The following is a 19,467-nucleotide window of genomic DNA, read 5'->3' as shown; positions in this document are numbered from 1 at the left end:
TCACTGATTTAATGTACACAACTCTCACCATGAATATCACAAGGAGGAAACCTTCAGGAGAGCATAAGAAGTCAAGTTACGCATTAACAAAAGAGAAGCACCTGTTGAAATAATAATTTAGCACTACACTGTTACATAAAAACTGTATTTAGAAAGGCTAAATTTAACATGTTAAAAGTAGTAAGGCAGCTACCAGTATACTTTAAAAAGCTGCTGCTTCATCAGTTGTGTTACATTGACCTCTTTAAAATTCTGGCACAACATATAATTGACCATTTCCTGTTTACCAAAAGACTGACAGTCAACTACATTTGTAACAGCAGAAGCCTGAAAATGTACTTTTCATGCAATCAGTCCTCCAATATAGATGATCATATAATTTGTAGAAGCCACTAACAAGATATATTTTGCTTCAAATTTGTAGGTATTGTTGTGCTACAGAGTAGAAAAGGAGAAGAAATCAAAATTTTTCTTAAGTTCATGCTGTCAGAGATAGCCACATGCAACACCTGACAGAGGTGGTGACAGCTATGCGGTGGAAAGAAATAAGCAACACTGTAAGCTGGTCACATACATAAGCAGCACATGTTGCTCCATTGGCACCGAATGCCAGGCATGAGTTACACATTTAGCAATATATCCACAGAGAGAGAGAGGGGGGGGAGGGGGAAGGGGGGACTGATTATATTCGTTAGCTCTCATTACATGAAGCAACAAGCTGTATCTCAGATGCAATAAAGCAGTTGAGAGCCTGTAACAAACTGTTAAGCTAACACAAAGGAATGAGGACCAGTGCCCATAAGTAAAGTGGGGGGGGGGGGGGGGGGGGGTCACATTCAGTTGTAACAAATGAAGCCTCACATCAATCACATCCCACCCGTCTCAATAAATATTGCAGGTCTCCAGCTCTGTATTCTGTTGGGCATTAGAATCAATGGTGTTTGTACTGAAGCACCCAGTTCAATGACTATTATGTAGTGACATTGATGTATTAGATGTCCAGCACATCTCAGGAACATGCAGCTTGCCATTCCCAAGTTGACAACATCCAAGTAACCATGATGTGTTGGGCATGGTGGTCTAGTGGTAAAGCATTTGCCTGGATATCAAGAGGTCACAGAACTAAATTCCAGTTGGACCATGCATTTTTCAGCCTGCATTTTAACCCAGCCTTCACTTCACAATGATGTGTGGAGTCACTAGAAACGATACATGGTTCAGAATTCTGTCAAACTGTGAGCCCCCTTTCCCCAGTTGGAAAATTGGGGCATGTTAGGGACATGCAAGTAGCTGAAGTTGAGTCCAATTGCAAGACTTGCATCAGTCCAGAGAGCCACATGTAATGATTAGTTGTTACCATGACCTGACACTCACAGGACTTCACATTGGCTGTCAACTAACACATCACTGATGGGGAGACTAAGGTCTACCAAAACCAGTGCATCACACAGTGCTTAACACACTAACATTATCATCATCAATAATTCTGTATGAAAGAGTCATTTGGTGCTGCTGTTCCTGGTCATTGCAGCAGAAACTTCTGGGGCCAAGGGCCAACCTAAATGGGGTGGGGGATCATGATCAGTTGACCACATGACGTTTGAAAGTGTGGTACATCCCAGTGGGTCACTGTGGGTCATTGCCATCTTCCAGAACAGGATAAAGTATGCTCAAGTGCAGTGTGGGGCACATACTCATGCTACAGCTTCGCCTGTAGACTGCCAGACAGCAGCTCATAAGACTTCAGCTGAGTTGCAGAGTAATGGCCTTGATGATAGCCGTTTGACCTGACAACAGGAGTCAGTGGAATTCCACTGTATCACTGGCACAAGATGTCACCTGAGGCTGACAAAAAGACACTGAACTATAAATCAGAATCAATAAATGTTGACTTTCTAATCCTGTTTTATTTGTGCCAAAAGATGCTCTACAGGTCCACATCACCATCCTGCAAGCTAGATGTAACTCTGCTCGACATACACAAAGTTTGGCATCAGAAATGGTTCTACAGCAACATCAACATGACACATGTTCTTTAGTGATCAGCTATGACTGCAAAGCAGTGAGTCAAAAGAGAATTTTTTACTGGCCTTTCTATTTTGTTGTTTTTTAATGGCCAGGTTTGGACATAGAGATGGCATATAATGTGGAAAATTACTTTTGTAAATACCTACAGATCTATCACAACTTCGAGGCAACTGCAAGAAAACTTATTTGGTACCCAAGATGCATACTAGCTATAATTTGAATGGATATAGTGTGCCATGTATTATAATGGTGCTAGTAACTTGCACCACTTGTAGGCATTGTGATCATGCAGCACATGATTGTACCAAGTGCCACTGGTCAATGAGACACAAATATTAGCTAAGATTATTTGTATGAGTTTTGGGTGTGATAGTCTGTTGAGTTCGCTTTTAAAAAAGGCAGTGTTCATTATTAATCTTGTAAGTGTAAAAGTAGTGTGAGCTAGGAAGTCGAGATTAGCATGGAAGGTCTAGGCCCCTATAATGTCACTCCTTAAGCACAACAACTAGTAGATCAATAATTTATTCAAGATGACATTCATTAAAACAGCTAACATACAATCGACACATGGCCATCTTAAAACAATCTCCAAAATGACCCATGGCTTCCTTCTCAAGCAATCAGCAAATTAGAATTACTTAATGAACAATGTGTTTTGCTCCTTCGTCCCCTTAAGCATGTCCTAGCACCTAGTAGCGAATCCCACAACCAACTCCCTGACCACAAATACCTGCCACCAGATCACAACAGGGGCAAAGATCATAGTCCAGCCAGGTAATTGATAGTCGTCCAAAGAGATGGTGTGCCAGAAAAGGCGCACCACAGCTCAACCTCTACGGCTCAAACTTGTCCAGCCTCACTCCCCTTCTGTCTTACCACCGTTGAAAGAAGGGAAAGAGACTTATCTGACAGGCTTGATTTAATTAAGGTGTACTCTGAACCTCTTGCTCGTTGCAAGCTCCTTAACTAACAAATTAACAGGACCTAAGACTCTGGTGACAACACACAGTCCCAAGTAATGCTGTACAAACTTACGAGTTTCCATAGCATGAGCATTCCAACCAGTAATGTTCTTAGTAAACACCTTATCCCCCGGTCTTAGCCTGAAAAACACTTCTGCCTTGGTTATAACATTCAGCTTGCCAACGATGGGCTAACTCCATTTTGTTTCAAGCACATTGCAAATTTTCCGTAAGGGTATCCAGAGTAATGGAAAATGGCAACACGTCATTGATCTGCCAAAGTTTGGAAAGAGGGGAATTGACCATATATGCCAACATAAACTCAGCCAGAACTGCCCTAGAAGTTTCATGCCGGGCCATGTTGAACGTGGAATTTAACCACGAGAGTGTAGTATCCCACCTACTGGGGGATTTGGCATGGTAAATTATGAGCACTGCCTTTAGGTTACAGTTAACCCTCTCTGCCAAGGATGCTTGTGGATAGTAGGGGGTAGTTGTAATATGCCTGATTCCACTATGTAAGCAAAACTGTTTATACTCTCTTGAAACAAAGGCAGGGGCATTAATGCTAACGAGTTGTTTTGGGGGGCCAAACCACGAAAAAATATGGGTCAGATGATGTAAGGTTATACTCGCAGTGACCCCAGTACTGGGCAGAAATCATACAAAATGCAAAAAGTCGCCCATGATGACGAAGCTGTAATGGTACATTTCCTTAATCCTAGGCATAGGTCCAACAAAGTCAATAAACATCTTATCCATCGGTCACTGCTCTCTTTGAGATTGAGGTAGACCCAAAGGGGGATGAAAATTGGCCTTGCTCCTACAGTCATCACACTGACTGAAGAGCTGCTGCACATCACGGTACAGAGAAGGCCACGTCACATGGGCCCACACCTTGGCCAAAGTTTTATAGAGGCTGAGGTGCCCGCCTAGTACAGAATTACGGAAATACTGAAAGAGAGGTGAAACTGTATCAAATGGTAAGCAAATCCTTACATCTCTGGGCTTACCAACCTCTTTACAGAGTATCCCACTCCTTAAAGAGTAACCAGGCAGGCCTTCGCCAACAGTAACCTTCCACCAGATCGGGCCCAAATACGGATCCTCATTCTGCTTGGTTTTAAGGTCAATGAATAATTGAGGGATCTCTGTGGGCTCACTGTTCACCACTTGACTACCTGAGTCATACTCTCCCCCTGGTTGAGATTTGAGGTCTTCACTAAACATTCTGCTAAGAGCATCAGCTACCTGATTGTTGGAGCCTTTAATATGATGCACCTTAAAAGGAAAGGCTGAAATATGGACTGCCCACATAAAAATCCTTCTGGTATTTTGAGGCCACACTAGGACCCAACTCAGTGCTTGATTGTCAGTTTTGAGGATGAACTACCTATGTTCTAAATAAAATCAAAATTTCTCCAAGGTGAAGAGCACTGCAAGAGCCTCACACTCATAAGCAGAATAGTTTAACTCTGTAGCGGTGAGCTTCCTTGAAGCAAAGGCTAGAGGGCACTTCATGCCCTGATCCTCTTGAAGAAGGACAGCTGCTATCCTGGGATTGGAAGCATCAGTTTGGACTCGAAAACGTTTCTGGAAAACTGGAACTGCCAAAATAGGAGGGTTCACAATTCTGGTCTTAATTGCCTTGAAATCACTTTGTTGACTGTCTCCCCTGGCCTTTCTTTCGCAAGTCATTGAGAGGTGCAGCAAACTGTGTGAAATTAGGGATGAACATGTGAAAACAATTCTCCATGCCAATAAAACACACGACTTGCTTCTTTGTCCTTGAAGGCAGAAATTTCTTAATCTCACTGGTCCGCTCTTGATCAATTCTAACTCTGTCGCCTGAGACAAGATGGCCTAAAAATGAAACTTGGTGTCTAGCAAGAGTAATCTTTTCCAGCTTAACAGTCAATCTAGTGGAACGAAATCTACACAACACCTGCTCAAGATAGGAAAGGTGTTTTTGGAGGTTCGGCTATACACCACAACTTCATCCAGATAGTTATACACACACTTAAGTTTTAAATCTCCCAAAACATGGTCCAACAAGCTTGACAATACTGCAGTGCCAATAGCCAAACCAAAGGGAACACTGTTAAATTCAAAGAGATTCCAGTCCATGCAGAATGCGGTAACATGTTTTGGTTCCTCACTAAGGGGAATCTAATGATAACCTTGATTAAGATCAAGAACCATCTCGCCCCTGAAAACCAAATAAAACAATTACAAATATTGGGTAAGGGAATGGATTCCAGCATAACCTTCTTATTCAATAACCAGTAATCAACTACAGGTCTATAATCCTTACCACTGGCTTTAGGAATAAGAAATATTGGTGAAGCATAAAACAAGGTTGATGGTCTGATAAGGCTCTCCTGCAACATAGTGCGACTGCCAAACTGGTAGCCCATCATACAAATGAATGTGATATTCAATCAGGATATTTACACCAAGTTCTCAGAAAGCACATCAGGAAACTCATCTAACAATTCTATTAACTGAGCCACATTATCGTCAGGAAGGTGACTAACCTCAAACCTGTTGGCTTTACTGCCCACCATACTGACGAAGTTAGACTGATCACATGCACACAGCACTATCTTTTCCTGCAGTCTGAACTTAAAGCTTAATGTGTGACTGGCATAGTTTAATACCAACCCGCTGTGCTGAATGAAATCGCAGCCCAGGAGTAAGTGTATGGCTGATCCCTTACCCACCAACAAGATAATTGGCCATGTAAAATCACAGACTGATAGGCTACCCTGCACTTCTCCCACCACAGGCAACTTGTCCCCAATTGCAGTATGACAGTTCTGCCAGGTAGGTCCCACAACAGATAACCTATTCAATCGATGTAACTCCAAATACCATTTATGGTCAATCATGGACACTGAACTTCCGGAATCAAGCAGTCCACAAAGGGGCTCTATTCGCACACTAGTACAAATGTAGGGGAGAGGGGGCATACCAGGAGCACAGATGTGTGCACATCAGAAGGTTAGCTTATGATCCCTTCCTCCTCTCTTCCTATGGCATCAGAGATTTGCCTGCAATCCCTTAGGAATAGGGCAGTCGCGCATCATGTGATTAGTGTCGTCACAGCAAAAACAATGCTTCCTAGTCTGCACAACAGGATCAGCGCATAACTTGCTATTCACTGGAACTAAAGATACTGTCCCTGTGGTATAATTAGTACTACACTGGGGATCAGTGAACATGAGGGCCTGAATTGACTCCACTACTTTGTCCAACTCCGAAAGGCTTAGTCGGTCATCTAGCAAAAACTAGTCGTGTCTGATCATCAGGGTGCATCCCCCCAAGAACGTTAGATATGACAACAGACTCAGCCACAGACATATCCAGAGCCAACATTGCATTGCGGACCCCCTCCATGTATTGTTCTAATGTTTCAGCAGAGCCTGCACTTGCCAAAAAACTTGCGCACAAGTTCGATTCACATTCGTGCTGACAATTTCCTAGCTATAATTATAGTCCTCAGATATTTAATAGACTGCTGACTTGTTAAACTTCCAAAACTAATACATTTAACACTCCTTAGTTATGGGGTACAGTAGCAAGAGAATTACCTTGTGCGGGACACGCTAGGTCTCAGCCTGAACCTCCAACTTGGCTAATAACCACAAAAGCTCTTGAACCTGGCACAAATTTTTGACAGATAATTCCAACAATCCAGTAAATAAACACATAATGGGATTGGGCAGTTCAGCAAACCCATCGAAGCCTACCTGACTGCGATCCTTTACATCACAATTCTGAGTGCCGCAAGGCCCTGACTACCAACGTCCCCTTGTTCTGAACTAGTGTCTTCCATATTTAAACTTAGGGCCATGGTTCTGGTTTGCAAATTTTGTGCATGACTCATAACCTGTTTTATTTTCTGCCTCTTGGCATCCTTAACTACCACACAATCAAAATCTCTTAAATGGTTCCCCAAATGAACTAACTGGGAATGTATACGAGATATTTGCCTCTGTGTTGGCTGGCTATCCTCTAAAAAGGCAAGGTTGTAGTCTATCCATCAATGGTGCTCAAAATAAACAATGCAGATGGTTCCACAAAATGAAGGCACCAGAACCACTTACACCTCCGATGGAGAGCATTGTTCGAGATGGTCTCAAGGAAATAGTCTTGTCCAAGAAAACAGGTACCAAAGCAAGGCGATGAGCAGCACCCACAGTTGACATCAGAAAGCTGCACCACAAACTTACAACCATCCTGTGAGGTAGCCCGGCCGCGCCGCTGCTGGCCGAGTCCACGTGTTTTGCTCCTTCGTCCCCTAAAGCACATCCTAGCGCCTCGTAGTAAAGTTCCATGACCAGCTCCCTGACCACACATACCCGCCACCAGGTCACAACAGGGGCAAAGATCATAGTACAGCTGGGTAATTGATAGTCGTCCAAAGAGCTGGTGTGCCAGAAAAGGCACACTACAGCTCAAGTAGTATCAAGTTGCAAAAAGATACTGGAAACATGACCAGGTAATACGAGTGATACTGTAGCCACTCTTGTAGAGCAGGTATCAAAATTGTCCAATAAGCTTGTATAATTTTGGGATGGACACTGTGCATCTCCGGAAGGGATTAATCAGAGCAACTTTAGAGACAGTGGATGAGTATGATATTAATAGATCAACATATGATCACAGCCTTAAGTAAACCATCAACACATCTGTGCTATGTAGTTTGTCACTTCAAAGATAGTGAACAGGAAGCCATGGAAACATTGTTATTAGAAAACTCAGACTTGTTTAACTCACATGGTCCACTGTCAGCAACACTCATAGCATGACTTCGCATTCCAACAGGCGATAATACACCAATCTACAAGCCATGTTGTTGTTGTTGTCTTCAGTCCTGAGACTGGTTTGATGCAGCTCTCCATGCTACTCTATCCTGTGCAAGCTGCTTCATCTCCCAGTACTTACTGCAACCTACATCCTTCTGAATCTGCTTAGTGTACTCATCTCTCGGTCTCCCTCTACGATTTTTACCCTCCACGCTGCCCTCCAATGCTAAATTTGTGATCCCTTGATGCCTCAAAACATGTCCTACCAACCGATCCCTTCTTCTAGTCAAGTTGTGCCACAAACTTCTCTTCTCCCCAATCCTATTCAATACCTCCTCATTAGTTACGTGATCTATCCACCTTATCTTCAGTATTCTTCTGTAGCACCACATTTCGAAAGCTTCTATTCTCTTCTTGTCCAAACTAGTTATCGTCCATGTTTCACTTCCATACATGGCTACACTCCAAACAAATACTTTCAGAAAGGACTTCCTGATACATAAATCTATATTCGATGTTAACAAATTTCTCTTCTTCAGAAACGCTTTCCTTGCCATTGCCAGTCTACATTTTATATCCTCTCTACTTCGACCATCATCAGTTATTTTACTTCCTAAATAGCAAAACTCCTTTACTACTTTAAGTGTCTCATTTCCTAATCTAATTCCCTCAGCATCACCCGATTTAATTTGACTACATTCCATTATCCTCGTTTTGCTTTTGTTAATGTTCATCTTATATCCTCCTTTCAAGACACTGTCCATTCCGTTCAGCTGCTCTTCCAAGTCCTTTGCCGTCTCTGACAGAATTACAATGTCATCGGCGAACCTCAAAGTTTTTACTTCGTCTCCATGAATTTTAATACCTACTCCAAATTTTTCTTTTGTTTCCTTTACTGGTTGCTCAATATACAGATTGAATAACATCGGGGAGAAGCTACAACCTTTCCCAACCACTGCTACCCTTTCATGCCCCTCGACTCTTATTACTGCCATCTGGTTTCTGTACAAATTATAAATAGCCTTTCGCTCCCTGTATTTTACCCCTGCCACCTTTAGAATTTGAAAAAGAGTATTCCAGTCAACATTGTCAAAAGCTTTCTCTAAGTCTACAAATGCTAGAAACGTAGGTTTGCCTTTTCTTAATCTTTCTTCTAAGATAAGTCGTAAGGTCAGTATTGCCTCACGTGTTCCAACATTTCTACAGAATCCAAACTGATCTTCCCCGAGGTCTGCATCTACCAGTTTTTCCATTCGTCTGTAAAGAATTCGCGTTAGTATTTTGCAGCCGTGGCTTATTAAACTGATAGTTCGGTAATTTTCACATCTGTCAGCACCTGCTTTCTTTGGGATTGGAATTATTATATTCTTCTTGAAGTCTGAGGGTATTTCGCCTGTCTCATACATCTTGCTCACCAGCTGGTAGAGTTTTGTCATTACTGGCTCTCCCAAGGCCGTCAGTAGTTCTAATGGAATGTTGTCTACTCCGGGGGCCTTGTTTCGACTCAGGTCTTTCAGTGCTCTGTCAAACTCTTCACGCAGTATCGTATCTCCCATTTCGTCTTCATCTACGTCCTCTTCTAGTTCCATAATATTGTCCTCAAGTACATCGCCCTTGTATAAACCTTCTATATACTCCTTCCACCTTTCTGCCTTCCCTTCTTTGCTTAGAACTGGGCTGCCATCTGAGCTCTTGATATTCATACACGTGGTTCTCTTCTCTCCAAAGGTCTCTTTAATTTTCCTGTAGGCAGTATCTATCTTACCCCTAGTGAGATAAGCTTCTACATCCTTACATTTGTCCTCTAGCCATCCCTGTTTAGCCATTTTGCACTTCCTGTCGATCTCATTTTTGAGACGTTTGTATTCCTTTTTGCCTGCTTCATTTACTGCATTTTTATATTTTCTCCTTTCATCAATTAAATTCAATATTTCTTCTGTTACCCAAGGATTTCTAGCAGCCCTCGTCTTTTTACCTACTTGATCCTCTGCTGCCTTCACTACTTCATCCCTCAAAGCTATTCATTCTTCTTCTACTGTATTTCTTTCCCCTATTCCTGTCAATTGTTCCCTTATGCTCTCTCTGAAACTCTGTACAACCTCTGGTTCTTTCAGTTTATCCAGGTCCCATCTCCTTAATTTCCCACATTTTTGCAGTTTCTTCAGTTTTAATCTACAGGTCATAATCAATAGATTGTGGTCAGAGTCCACATCTGCCCGTGGAAATGTCTTACAACTTAAAACCTGGTTCCTAAATCTCTGTCTTACCATTATATAATCTATCTGATACCTTTTAGTATCTCCAGGGTTCTTCCACGTATACAACCTTCTTTCGTGATTCTTAAACCAAGTGTTAGCTATGATTAAGTTGTGCTCTGTGCAAAATTCTACTAGGCGGCTTCCTCTTTCATTTCTTAGCCCCAATCCATATTCACCTACTATGTTTCCTTCTCTCCCTTTTCCTACACTCGAATTCCAGTCACCCATTACTATTAAATTTTCGTCTCCCTTCACTATCTGAATAATTTCTTTTATTTCATCGTACATTTCTTCAATTTCTTCATCATCTGCGGAGCTAGTTGGCATATAAACTTGTACTACTGTAGTAGGTGTGGGCTTCGTATCTATCTTGGCCACAATAATGCGTTCACTATGCTGTTTGTAGTAGCTTACCCGCATTCCTATTTTCCTATTCATTAGGAAACCTACTCCTGCATTACCCCTATTTGATTTTGTGTTTATAACCCTGTAGTCACCTGACCAGAAGTCTTGTTCCTCCTGCCACCGAACTTCACTAATTCCCACTATATCTAACTTTAGCCTATCCATTTCCCTTTTTAAATTTTCTAACCTACCTGCCCGATTAAGGGATCTGACATTCCACGCTCCGATCCGTAGAACGCCAGTTTTCTTTCTCCTGATAACGACATCCTCCTGAGTAGTCCCCGCCCGGAGATCCGAATGGGGGACTATTTTACCTCCGGAATATTTTACCCAAGAGGATGCCATCATCATTTAATCATACAGTAAAGCTGCATGTCCTCGGGAAAAATTACGGCTGTAGTTTCCCCTTGCTTTCAGCCGTTCGCAGTACCAGCACAGCAAAGCCGTTTTGGTTAATGTTGCAAGGCCAGATCAGTCAATCATCCAGACTGTTGCCCCTGCAACTACTGAAAAGGCTGCTGCCCCTCTTCAGGAACCACACGTTTGTCTGGCCTCTCAACAGATACCCCTCCGTTGTGGTTGCACCTACGGTACGGCCATCTGTATCGCTGAGGCACGCAAGCCTCCCCACCAACGGCAAGGTCCATGGTTTATGGGGGGAGGCTACAAGCCATATACAATAGTAAAGCACCTGCAACCACTGTTTGGTTAATTTATATGTCAACAACTAACTGAAGGCATCATTGATCATTGAACATAGCGATAGCCCATGGTCAGCCAATATTTTCATCATACTGAAAAAGTCATATGATGGCTTCTGTTGTGGCTAGCATTTCCTAAATGTGCACACTATAAGAGATGCCTGACCAATCCTAAACATCAAGGAAATATTAGACAATTAGAAATAATATCTTAGAAGGTTATAACCAACTTGAAGAATTTCCAGATGACAGGACTAAAACAGCATTTGCAGCACCGTCACATGATTATCAAAACCACAGAAAGCCATTGGGATTATAAAATGCTGCTGCTACATTCCAGCACTTGTTAAACCGAAAACTCCATGGGTTGAAACCAAACATATGAGTGATATATCTTTGTGATACAGTAGTCTATTCCAGAAACAGAGAACAATGTGTTAAATGCTTTGATGATCTGTTCAAAAGACTGAAAACAAGACGTATTACACTTATCTTAGAGAAGTGTCATTTTGCTCACACAAAAGGCAATTATCTCAGACATATTATCAGTCAAAAGGGAGGAAGGATGGGTCCTCATTTCATGTCATCCGTGCATGATTTTGTAACACCACAGACACACACAGTTGCAATCAGTTATCATACATTTTTAAAAGGCTTTGCTGAAATTGCAGAACCATTAACTCAGTTACTTTGCAAGGGAGTTAAGTGTCAGTGGACAAGGGAGCGAAGAAGTTTTACAGAAACTAAAGGAAGAGCTGATGTCAGATCCAGTGGTAGTATTGCCAGATTTCAAGAAGGAATTCATACTTTCCTGTGATGCTAGTAGCTGTATGTTAGGCTGTATTCTGTGTCAGAATTACAAAGGAAAAGAACACGCTGTGACATACCAGTATACATCCACACAGATGAACAAGATTGAACTAAATTACTCAACAATGAAAAAGAAATGTTGGCAGTGATATATGGAATTCCTAATTTTTGTTGTTCTCTATAAGGACATAAATTTAAAGTGATAACAGATCATGCATCCATGAAGTGGATGTTATGCCTAAAATACCATCCAAATCAATCAACAAAATGGGTAAATTGAGTGAGTTTGATACTGAAGTGTTTCCAATGCAGGAGTAAAGCATACAAACACAGACAGCCTAAATAGAAAAGTAGTGGTATTACAGGCATTAGGTAAGAGTCAAGCAGATTGGGAAAAGTGCAGGTTTCGAACGCAGTCTCAGTTTATAGCACACGAGGGCTTACTGTGCTGGTCTACACACTGAGGTTCCTGCAACACAGAGAACTGAAGTCTTACAATAGGTGCATCACATTGCATTATTCATCATGGTGACAGGAGCACACCTGGTAAATTAGTTGCAGAAAAGTTTTGTGGTAAAATAGTGTATTGACATAGAGTAATAAGACACTGCACCCCATATGTGCAAAGAGCAGATTTAAGTCATCAGAAAGTATAGGTACAGAGGTTACCAGCAGTTGAAAAACTGTTTCAGATGGTAGTACTTTATGCATTAGGACCTTTCAACAGAACTCCAGCTGGTAACAAATATATACTCACAATGATAAATCATTTTACAAGTTATCTAGTAATGGTCACAGTTCCAGATGAGAAAGCTAATACTGTTGCACAGACAATGGTGAACAACTCGTTACTGTAACATGGTGAAATATCAGACACAGGTAAATTTATAAGGGGGCAGTATACTTTTATTGCTGTGTTGGTATCACTGCATACAAGTTTTTATTTATGTACATATTTTGCTGTTTACACTTTATGGCAGCAAGAGAGGCGAAGAAAACCAATGTGCACTCCATGTGCATACCGGGGGAGTGATTCCAGATGTGGAAAGGGTCCTTCCAGATGCCATGAAAGGTACAGGGTGCACCCATCTGCCGGTGGTCGCTCGTGTCGGCACCAATGATGTGTGTCGCTATGGATCGGAGGAAATCCTCTCTGGCTTCCAGCGGCTATCTGATTTGGTGAAGACTGCCAATCTCGCCAGCGGGATGAATGCAGAGCTCACCATCTGCAGCATCATCGACAGGACTGACTGCAGACCTTTGGTACAGAGCCGAGTGGAGGGTCTGAATCAGAGGCTGAGACGGTTCTGCGACCGTGTGGGCTGCAGATTCCTCGACTTGCGCCATAAGGTGGTGGGGTTTCGGGTTCCGCTGGATAGGTCAGGAGTCCACTACATGCAGCAAGCAGCTACACGGGTAGCAGGGGATGTGTGGCATGGACTGGGCAGTCTTTTTAGGTTAGATGGCTTCGGGCAAGTACAGAAAGGGCAACAGCCTCAAAGGGTGCAGGGCAAAGTCAGGACATGCGGGGACCAAGCAGCAATTGGTATTGTAATTGTAAACTATCAAAGCTGCATTGGTAAAGTACCGGAACTTCAAGTGCTGATAGAAAGCACTGAAGCTGAAATTGTTATAGGTACAGAAAGCTGGCTGAAGCCAGAGATAAATTCTGCCAAAATTTTTACAAAGGCACAGACGGTGTTTAGAAAGGATAGAGTGCATGCAACTGGTGGTGGCGTGTTTGTCGCTGTTAGTAGTAGTTTATCCTGTAGTGAAGCAGAAGTGGATAGTTCCTGTGAATTATTATGGGTGGAAGTTACACTCAACAACTGAGCTAGATTAATAGTTGGCTACTTTTACCGACCTCCCGACTCAGCAGCATTGGCAGAACATCTGAGAGAAAATTTGGAATACATTTCACATAAATTTTCTCAGCATGTTATAGTCTCAGGTGGAGATTTCAATTTACCAGATATAGACTGGGACACTCAGATGTTTAGGATGGGTGGTAGGGACAGAGCATCGAGTGACATTATACTATCCGAAAATTACCTCGAGCAATTAAACAGAGAACCGACTCGTGGAGATAACATCTTGGACCTACTGATAACAAACAGACCCAAACTTTTTGACTCTGTAAGTGCAGAACAGGGAATCAGTGATCATAAGGCCATTCCAGCATCCCTGAGTATGGAAGTTAATAGGAATATAAAAAAAGGGAGGAAGGTTTATCTGTTTAGCAAGAGGCAGATTTCAGACTACCTAACAGATTAAAACGAAAATTTCTGTTCCAACACTGACAATGTTGAGTGTTTATGGAAAAAGTTCAAGGCAATCGTAAAATGCATTTTAGAGTACGTGCCGAGTAAAACTGTGAAGGACGGGAAGAACCCACAGTGGTTCAACAGTGAAGTTAGGAAACTACTGCAAAAGCAAAGAGAGCTTCACTCCAAGTTTAAACGCAGCCAAAACCTCTCAGACAAACAGAAGCTAAATGATGTCAAAGTTAGCATAAGGAGGGCTATGTGCGAAGCGTTCAGTGAATTCGAAAGTAAAATTCTACGTACCAACTTTACAGAAAATCCTAGAAAGTTCTGGTCTTACGTTAAATCAGTAAGTGGCTTGAAACATCATATCCAGACACTCCGGGGTGATGATGGCATTGAAACACAGGATGACATGCGTAAAGCTGAAATACTAACCTCCTTTTTCCAAAGCTGTTTCACAGAGGAACACCACACTGCAGTTCCTTCTCTAAATCCTCACACAAACGAAAAAATGGCTGACATCGAAATAAGTGTCCAAGGAATAGAAAAGCAACTCAACAGAGGAAAGTCCACTGGACCTGTCAGGATACCAATTCGATTCTACACAGAGTACGCGAAAGAACTTGCCCCCCTTCTAACAGCCGTGTACCACAAGTCTGTAGAGGAACGGAAGGTTCCAAATGATTGGAAAAGAGCACAGGTAGTCCCAGTCTTCAAAGGGTCATCGAGCAGATGCGCAAAACTATAGAGCTATATCTCTGACATCGATCTGTTGTAGAATTTTAGAACATGTTTTTTGCTCGCGTATCATGTCGTTTTTGGAAACCCAGAATCTACTCTGTAGGAATCTACATGGATTCCGGAAACAGCGATCGTGTGAGACCCAACTCATTCTATTTGTTCATGAGACCCAGAAAATATTAGATACAGGCTCCCAGGTAGATGCTATTTTCCTTGACTTCCAGAAGGCATTCGATACAGTTCCACACTGTCGCCTGATAAAGTTAGAGCCTACGGAATATCAGACCAGCTGTGTGGCTGGATTGAAAAGTTTTTAACAAACAGAACACAGCATGTTGTTATCAATGGAGAGACGTCTACAGACGTTAAAGTAACCTCTGTCGTGCCACAGGGGAGTGTTATGGGACCATTGCTTTTCACAATATATATAAATGACCTAGTAGATAGTGTCGGAAGTTCCATGCGGCTTTTCGCGGCTGATGCTGTAGTATACAGAGAAGTTGCAGCATTAGAAAATTGTAGCAAAATGCAGGAAGATCTGCAGTGAATACGCACTTGGTGCAGAGAGTGGCAACTGACCCTTAACATAGACACATGTAATGTATTGTGAATATATAGAAAGAAGGATCCTTTATTGTATGATTATTTGATAGCGGAACAAACACTGGTAGCAGTTACTTCTGTAAAATATCTGGGAGTATACGTGCGGAACAATTTGAAGTGGAATGATCATACAAAATTAAGTGTAGGTAAGGTGGGTACCATGTTGAGATTCATTGGGAGAGTCCTTAGAAAATGTAGTCCATCAACAAAGGAGGTGGCTTACAAAACACTCGTTCGACCTATACTTGAGTATTGCTCATCAGTGTGGGATCCATACCAGATCGGGTTGACGGAGGAGATAGAGAAGATCCAAAGAAGAGCAGCATGTTTCATCACAGGGTTTTTGGTAACTGTGATAGCGTTATTGGGATGTTTAGCAAACTCAAGTGGCAGACTCTACAAGAGAGGCCCTCTGCATCGCGGTGTAGCTTGCTCGCCAGGTTTCGAGAGGGTGCATTTCTGGTTGAGGTATCGAATATATTGCTTCCCTCTACTTGTACCTCTTGAGGAGATCACGAATGTAAAATTAGAGAGATTCAAGCCCACACGGAGGCTTTCAGACAGTTGTTCTTCCTGCGAACCATACGCGACTGGAACAGAAAAGGGAGGTAATGACAGTGGCACGTAAAGTGCCCTCTGCCACACTCTGTTGGGTAGCTTGAGCAGTATAGATGTAGATGTAGATATATTGTCAAGCAGATTTGAACATACACAGTTGCACTTGCAAATACTTTCACCATTGTACTAGAAGAGTAAAAAGTGGTAAGCATAATTTGTTTATAAATTACTCATTTAAATGTTAAGAAGGAAATATGAATGTAGTTTGACCATGAATCTGACTTGCACCAATGTCTAATAAACTATTTACAGACATCTACATATGGTGGGGTTTATTGGACAATGTCACAGGGTTATAAAAGGAGGCTTGGTGCTTTTCTGATGTGCAGTCTTGATGCTCAAACATTTTGGAAAGACGGTTGCTGCAGTAAGATCAGGAAAACTGCCATACAGAAAGGCATCAAGCAAATATAACATACGACTCTGAACATTAGATAGTAAACACACGATTGGAAAGAAACAGCTAAATAGGCAGTTTGGTGGAAACATAACAGAAAAGGGTGCAGAAGACATGGAAGACAGATTTTTGCATTAGCATCAAAGCAGAAAATCTGTGTTCACTTTTCTTGAGAATCCAAATGATGATGGTGTAGAAAAACACCAAATTGCCAGTGTGTTGTCAACTCCCAGAGAAGAAAAAGAGATTATATTTCAGATTTATGATTTATGCTATGAATAGATTGTCATTATTAATGAAATATTTTCTAAACATATGTGTCAATTTTTTTTCTAAACACATGTCAAATGTTCTCAGAACATGTGTCAATTATTTTTTTCCATGTGCAAAATATTTTCTAAACAGGCAAAAAGAATTTCTGAGCATTTGTATTTTTTAAAAAGAGTTTCTGTCAGAAATTATCCTATTAGAGGTAAATCTGGAACTTTGGATGGAAATTGAATGAGTGTCCTACATTCCTCCAAAATATGGGATAACAACAGACAATCTTATTCATTAGGATGTGGTTACTTACATAATATTTTTGGTTCACATTCTTTGATTATATTATTCTTCAGTGGCATCCCAAATATCTCACACTTTTTGCTATCTGAATTTAATACTGTTGGGAAGCTCCCTTAAAGAATATTAAAATTCCTTCTCATATTATCCCATCTTATGGTACAAAAATTTGGCATACCAGAGAGCATAATCCTAGATCAAGGGACTAACTTTGTGTCTAATCTGATGAAATAGTTATGCTATTTACTGCAAATCAAGAAGCTACATACTTGCCCATTCCATCCACAAGCAAATAGATGAATGAAAAGAGCTCACCACACAATATCAAAAATACTAAAACATTATGTGAATAGCCAACATGTAGACTGGGATACCTACTTAAGTTTTGCAGTCAGTGCTTATGATTCAAAAGAAAACACAGAAACATTTTTTAACCATACAAAGTAGTGCATGGGCAGAAATCACCTTTTGACATGATACAACCAAAATTAGGGACACAAGGTGAACCAGGCAACAAATTTGCAAAATGGTTAAGAGAAGTTTGGCAGAGGATAAAACATGCCAACACTGAGGCTTGGGAAAATTAGGAGCATATTTGGCAATGTGCAAGTAAACTATCACAATATAGGATACAGCAGTGGATATTGCTGACAAGCCCTTGTACCCCAAAGGAAGTGTATGAAGCCATCAAAATGATTTTACCAGTAAATGTAAAACTACCACTACAAACTGAGACATATGTAGCTCATATCAGTAGAGTGAAATCATTCAAAGGAACAACTGATGCATTATCTAGGTTAATTATGTTAAAATTACTTTTCAACTGCTTGTCTTTGAGTCTGTAGGTATACAATGGTCTGAGGGAGGGAAGGGATTGATGGTAATTCTTTTTTTCTTACATGATGTTCCAATGAAGGTGTCAAGAAGGACTATCTCAGGTGTAGTACTACAACACTTTAGGGGGTGGTTAGATGCCAGGGTAGTCCAGACTAACAAAGAGGCTTATTAAATGTAACTATTTATTGGGACAATGGAAGCAATACAGTGTACAAGGGAAATCTAGCCCTGCAGCCATCTTTCCAGAAAATTGGAGGCCATTCCATATTTTCACCAGAAACAGTGATTGTCAACTGTTACAGATATGGAAAATCAGCAAGGATGACAAAAATAGAACAGCAAAATAGCAGATTACTAATCAACAGAAACAATTGCAACATAATCAGAACACAGTTTTCAGTTACAGTTACTATCACAGGACAATAGTTACCCTTTCTCAACCAATGTTGCACTGGCTGTAAGAATCAGTATACATATTATCTGTACAGAATGTAACCTTCCCTGGCAAAACTTTGAATTCAGTCTATTACACTCTTTAGATGAAAGATAATCTGGTAAAAGAGAAGAATTTCAGTTGAACAGATGTTATAACATATGAAGCAATATCATGAGAAACACCAGCAAAACATAATAACTGCTGGTGCATCCACAAGTGTTATTCTAATAGTATGCTCATTTGTGCAATTTTTTCTCCTTAAAATGCAAAATATGCCATTTAAATGAACCACCAATCCATCAAATACCCATGGAGTAGATACATACTATTGATAAGGATTAAGAATAGACATTTTAAAACTATCAGTAGTAGGGAAATGGACCACAAAGATATTGTAAATTTAGATAATTAAGTTAACACAGGCTAATATTAAGAACATTATGGTTGAGCTCAATAATCAACCAAGATATTGAACTCAGCCAAATGTGAAATTGTAAATTCAAAACACATACAGATTAGTTTAGTAATGGATAGATAAATGTCTTAAAGAAGAGGGAATGTTATGCCATAGATCAAAAAAGGGGAAGATATTAAAATATTTTGCAAGTTCACACTAGCACAGTCACAGGCGACCACTTCCTTAATATAGCAACTAGAAACCTGTTTTTTTTCTTTACGATGTTGCAAAATAATGGGCACAAATTGTTAAGCAAACATAGTGGAACAAGAACCATTGACTACTAGTAAGTAGGTGGGCCACATTCAATCATAATGAACAAATCTTCATGTCATTACCTCCTGCCTGTCTCAACAAATGCTAGTTCTTCAGCTATGAATTCAGTTGATGCCTGAAAACTGGTAGCACAACTGAGTCTAGGGGAAAACAATGATGAAGACTCAGAGCAGAGGGACTACAGTTGCTGATATTTGATTTAACACTGAATTTACCTCATTGATAATGGAGAAACCAAAAGCATTTAATGCATTTAACCTGAACAGGTTTGGGGTTTGGGAGTCACCCACAACAAGGAA

At 41.0% G+C, this 19,467-nt stretch overlaps 1 protein-coding gene across 1 annotated transcript in view; it reads left to right on the top strand.

The window, feature by feature from the left end:
• The window catches only part of LOC126271931 (Down syndrome cell adhesion molecule-like protein Dscam2), a 1,166,847-nt gene that overhangs the window by 981,245 nt on the left and 166,135 nt on the right, over positions 1 to 19,467 (top strand). The gene's annotated exons all lie outside the window — the stretch shown is intronic.

Source organism: Schistocerca gregaria, chromosome 5 (genome assembly GCF_023897955.1).
Source record: "Schistocerca gregaria isolate iqSchGreg1 chromosome 5, iqSchGreg1.2, whole genome shotgun sequence".
Lineage (NCBI taxonomy): Eukaryota > Metazoa > Arthropoda > Insecta > Orthoptera > Acrididae > Schistocerca > Schistocerca gregaria.
The sequence above is the reverse complement of the archived record's forward strand: the minus strand, read 5'-3'. Positions and strand labels throughout refer to the sequence as shown.